The sequence below is a fragment of the Notamacropus eugenii genome, chromosome 2 (genome assembly GCF_028372415.1).
Source record: "Notamacropus eugenii isolate mMacEug1 chromosome 2, mMacEug1.pri_v2, whole genome shotgun sequence".
In the NCBI taxonomy this organism is placed as follows: domain Eukaryota; kingdom Metazoa; phylum Chordata; class Mammalia; order Diprotodontia; family Macropodidae; genus Notamacropus; species Notamacropus eugenii.
This window is the reverse complement of record NC_092873.1, coordinates 280,425,179-280,431,137: the sequence shown is the minus strand read 5'-3', so window position 1 is coordinate 280,431,137 and position 5,959 is coordinate 280,425,179. Positions and strand designations below refer to the sequence as shown.

The 5,959-nt window shown below is 35.1% G+C and overlaps 1 pseudogene; it reads right to left on the bottom strand.

The window, feature by feature from the left end:
* Positions 1–1,341: 1,341 nt before the first annotated feature.
* LOC140523893 (ATP synthase subunit gamma, mitochondrial-like) lies at positions 1,342–2,170 on the bottom strand (annotated as a pseudogene).
* Positions 2,171–5,959: the final 3,789 nt, after the last annotated feature.

Here is a 5,959-nt window from a genome sequence, read left to right as displayed (position 1 = left end):
CCATTGAAAAGGACACTCCCATAGCCTGCATTTGTTGACTGGGTAGATGCCTATAGAAGAGAACATTGCAACACTAACTAGGGCACAAGTAAAGATAGGAAGGAGAAAGATGGCTAGGGAGAAGTGACTATAGTTCCTGTCCTCAAGGAGTTTCTAGTTTAATAGGAAAGCTAAAGCACAAATAACTGTAATATGAAATAGAACATAGTTAAATACAAAAGAGAAGTGCAAAGAAAATGCATTGAGATATCAAATGAGGGCGAAAGAGGGGAAAGAAAAAGAGAAAAAGGGGGAAGAAACAGAGGCAAAGACACAGAGAGAGAGAGACAGAGACATTCCTCCCAAATGAGGGCAAGGAGGAATCCAAGGAAAATTCTTGGAGGAGATGGCCTTTGAACTGAGCTTTAACACATGGTTAGAGAACTTTAATAGATGGATACATGGAGGCAGAGATAACATTTCAGACGCAGTAGACAGGTGAAAAATTCATAGATTGGAAAGAGTAGTATGTTATGAAATGAGTAGTATGTTATAATATTAAAACCAAAGTCACACCACGTATTGGATAAGGTACTTCTCTCTAGGCCCTACATTCCTTTTCAAAAAAAAAAAAATGAGGGAGTTGTACTGGCTGACATCTAAGACTTTTTCTAGCTCTAAATCTATCATAATCTGATTTTTTCTGGCACTGAAATAGATTAGAGTTCAGTCACAGGCAACTAATTATTTTCTACTATATTTTTGCCTGAAATCTTGGAGGCTACCACTAGGTGGATGGTGGTGACTGTTAAAATAGCTTAAGCCCAAGAGAGACAACTCGAGATGCTGAAAAATAACTGAGAGAAAATTAGTTTCTGTGATTGATTTATCTCAATAACAATGTAACTTTTAAAAACATTGTTATGAATTCAGTAACTCATTTGTATGAGATTAATAAACAAGAAAATTTTTATTAGGAGCGAGATTTAAAGTAATATACAGTTTAGGGTAGGAATCCCACTTGGTAGTTACTCTACTGATAAGCACTTTTAGTTACAGCTTAATCCTTATGCCCTTATAGCTTCCCAGCCAGTGCTATAGTTAATATTAATGAAAGGAATAGCCATTCTGGTGAAATCATGAATTTTCTAAAATATTTTGAAGTGTGAAAAAAATTATGCTAATTAAAACCGATAGAGAACATTTTTTCACATGATTTGTTTATTGTAAGATAACTCACAAATCATGTATACAATGGACCATGTACACGTGGAGTTCTGACAGACAAAGATAGGCTAAACTAATTAGCTTGCTCGATATTTCATGTCTTTACCTCTTGAATTTGGATAAAACTTGGATCTGTTAGTTCAGAGCTGCAGCATCAGAGATGATTTCAATTGAACTCCTTTGTGATGACAGCTTGGTAAGTCTGGTTAAATGTCAAAGTCAACATCAATCATATCAGAGGCATTTTTGCCACCATTGTCCAATGACCTCATTGTCATTCTTGCACTTTGCTCACCGGTGGTGGACTCCTTTGCAGTGTAGCAGATGATGTTTGTCAGACTATTCTCTTGATAGTTTTGCAACACATCTGCATCAATGTCATCCTAAATACTCATACTTTTAGCATTTGCAATGTTATTGAGGGAAAAGATGGGCTTTTCTTCTGACTTATAAGAGATAACACACCTGAATCTGCTAAAGGTAATAGGTCCTTCATCAAATTTATATTCAGAATTTAGTTGTTCAAAGGCAATGATTGAAGAATCTCCAAAAGTAGGGAACGTCCTCCCCACTTCTTTAAATGTCACCAAGAAGTGGTCAGAATGAGTCCTATTAAGTATGCCTCTGATTTTGTCACCAGCTCCAACAATCGTAGCTTCCTTCCCAGCCGCTGTGAGGGTAGCAACCTCATTTTTCATCAGCCTAGCAACTGAGGAATGGATAGCACCACAAAGGCCTCAATCTGAGGATACACCAATAATGAGGTGTTTCTTCATGTCTTCTGCAGCCTTAATATCAGCATTTTCATAAAGAGCCAAAGATCCAACCTCATAGATTCTGGCCTGTTTCAGTTGCCACCATTTTCATAGACTTGGTAATTTTGTGGATGTTTTTGATTGACTTCAGTCTCTTGGTAATATCTTTTAGGGTTGCCATATTTTTGACTGATTTATTGTAGCTGTAGAGCCCAGGTGGAGCAGCCTGTAATATAGTGGCTCAGTAGAACCTGGTGGTAACAGCCCTGCTGAAGTTCAGGCAGACGGATCCAATAGAGAAGATTTTATGCAACTAGTATGAGTTTTTTGCTTCTGTCTACACTCCAGTTGCTCAAGTTAGCTTCAGACCTTGACATCAACTTGGATATTAGGCATCATAGATTTTAATCACTTGAATGATAGTAACATAGAGTATTATCACTACTTAAGTCTTGAACTTTCTTTGTAATGAAGCTATTGAAGCAAACCCCTTCTTTATTCAGAGTGCTTTTGTATTTTAAATGAAAGTCAAATGAGATACCTTGAATATTAATTGTTTTTTTTTCAATAGGCCTTTTACATTTTAAGATTGTTACCTGTTTCTAGAAGCGGTTTGGAAGCTATTTCTCACAGTAGCCTGTTTTCCCAAAGGAGGAACTCTATATAGTTTTGAAGCTCTGTCTACAGTTTAAAATGCCTTCACTTGCACCTCACCTCACCCTTTGTCTCAGTTCTTATAAAAATATTTTTAAAATAATGAAACATAGAAAAATGGATTTTAAACTGATGCATGTTGGTTCCTTAGCAGCCAGATTTTTTGCTGTGTTTATATGTACAAACTGAAGTATGGCAATTATCTAAATTATTCAGAACAACAATAAAGCCAAATTCAAGTGAAACATTCAGATAATGAATGACAGATACCTTTTATGGCTTGAATTATACAGATAATTGCCTGAATCATTCATTTGCTTATTCACTAGTTGTTTTATCTATGAAATGGGGATAATAAAATCATTTATAAATTATATATATATATATAATAAAATAAAAATCATTTATCTATGAAATGGAGATAATAATGCCCTAGCTACCTGCAGACAAGGAACTGACTAAATCTGATCTTAGGGTCCCTTTCAGCTCAGGATTAATGGTCTGTCATCAGCATCATAAAGCAAAGTATCAAAGATTAGGAAGTCATCTAATCCAACCTACACATTTTACAGAAAAGGAAGCAAGCTGCTGCCAACAAAATTGTTGAAGACCGTCTGTGTGGGCAAGGGAATGTTCTTTATCATTGCACAACTCTAATCCCACTTCTATCCTTCTATTTCTTGACCTATAAACTACTCTCTCTTGAATAAATGCCCTAAGATGTGTTTGCTCTTTACATGCAGGCATGGTATGATCTCTCCTCATCTATGAGGTCAGGTTATCATGGAGACCATCTGTGATAACCTAGGGAAATGAGTCAGGGTGCTCAGCAGAAAATTCCTCCAGTGCTATGCCTTCCCTCTGAGAAGACCAGCTATTTGCTTTGTATAGAGCTTATATTTATATGGTTGTTTTCTTGTTTCCTGCATCAGAAGGTGAACTTCTTGAGGACAAGGACTCCTTTTACCTTTCCTTGTTTTCCTAGTGCTTAGATCAATGTTTGGAGCATGGGAAATATTTAATAAATTCTTGTGTACTTGATTGGATGATTTCTGGATCACTGTCAATAGACATCCCTCTTCCCTACCCCCCAAAAAACATTTTAGTCTTCAGAGTGACTTGAGTAATAGAATTTTCAAGCTCTTATAAAGTGAAGAATCATTATGAGGGACAGTCTTATTCCGAAACTGATAAAAATCTTCATCAGTTTTCTTTATTATTATGGTTTTAATTTTTTCCTCCCACCATCATAACCTCTTTTCAGTAGTTAATGAAAGGGAATAGAGAATGCAGAAGTCTGTTTAGGCCTCTTTCACTTGTACGTGCAGAGCTGCTTTCTGCTCTCTTGCTGGAACCCAGCTTTACCACATTGGTGTTTTACTTGGCCATGTCTACATTTTTATTTAAATGAATGCAGAAATTTAAGAAATATAAATAGGTTAACTGTAGTCTATACAGCTGAGGGAAAAATACAGAACTTAATTATCTAACCATATCTTCTGAGTATTAGCAGAAAAGTAAATGACTCCTTTGAAATATATGTTTATATATGTATATATCTGAATATAGAGAAAGGAAAAACAGCTGTAATATAATGTCAACAATTATGTTATGGTGATTCTATACAATTTCTCCTTTCTCAAAAAATTATGCTCAAAAAAGATCAGAATTTAAGGAATAGATTCTTTGTAAAGCTTTTGCAGAATTAAGCATTAAATTAAAGAAAATATGAGGGAGATGAATGTTTATGACTAAGGTGTATTTCAACATTTTCCCAGATCAGGAATATGAAAAAAAGTCACCAAAATTATATAGGAGGAACTATGACTACTACTTATTCAGACCTAGTAATGAAAGGATATAGTACTGAATAAATTAAGTCATTGATGTCTATGAAATTTCTCATTTTTGTACCAATACAGTGCAAATTTACTAAACTCCTACTATGTGTAATGCACCATGCTAGAATATGAAGATACAAAAACATGTAGCTCACATTCTACTGGGCTGTAACCATATTTAAATATTAGGGACATTTGGTAACACTTGGATTCCTATGAGAAGGTTAAAGGAATGGAACAAGTGTTTATTAAGCACATACTGTATGCAACACACTGTGCTAAGTACTTTATGAATATTATCTCATTTGATCCTCAGAACAACCCTGTGAAGTAGATTCTATTATTGTCTCCATTTTGAAGTTGAAGAAACGGAGGCCTACAGAGGTTAAGCAGTATGCCCAGGATCACAGAGGTAGTTAAACTTGTGAGGGCTGAACTCCGGTCTTCCTGACTCCAGGCTTAATGTTCTATCTATTGCATCTCTTAGCTAGTTGGGAAGACCATTCTCTTTTTCCAAAATATGTTCATATTTATTTTCCCCAAAACTTTTGGGATCCCATTAGTATAAATTTCCTATTTTTGTTGACATCTTCTTCAACAAGTAATATTATTGAATAGTTCTGGAGGGGAAAAATCTTTTAAAAGCAACCTACATGTGATTTTTTTTCTTGAGTGGAGAGAATTGACCGTTTAATTTAGTTTTCAAACCTAAAAAGAGAACAAGAGGTTTAAAAAACTGCTAGAAATCACACGAATTGTTATTGTTCAGTCCTTTCATTCTTGTCTGGTTCTTTGTGACTCCATTTGGGATTTTCTTTGCAAAGATGCTGGAATGGTTTTCCATTTCCTTCTGTAGTTCATTTTACAGATAAGGCAAACAAGGTTAAGTGACTTGCCCAGAATCACACAGCTAGTAAGTGTCCAAAGTTGGGTTTGAACTTAGGTCTTCCTGACTTCAGACCCCAGCTCAAGAATTACTACTCTCCAATAGTAGACTAGGAATACAAGATTTTATCAAGATTATACGGACAGACAGAAAATACATTATATTGGTTTTCTTCACTAACAAAATGGCTTACTTTGAAAACGTAGTATAAGTAATTTATTTTTATCTAATAAATTATGATGACCTTTCGTGCTTTTTTTTTGTGGTGACGAGCATAATTAGACTAAAATGGCAATACCTGCTTCCTCAAAATAACAGTAAAATGAACATATAATCCATGTTTCTTATAACTCTTTCTTAAAAACAGCATAGGCATAAGTTTGATACTAACACACGTACACACACTTCCTAGTTTCAATGAATGGGACCACTCATTGCATTTGATTTACCTTATTTCATAGCTATGAACAAACTTTCCACCCATAGGCTGTTTCATTCCATTTATTCCTACTTATCTTTTCTACTATGTAAGGATATGCATTGATATCCTTTTATGACCCATATAAATCCCATGAACTGCTGTCAGATGAAATTACTATATAACTGTTTCCTGTCTA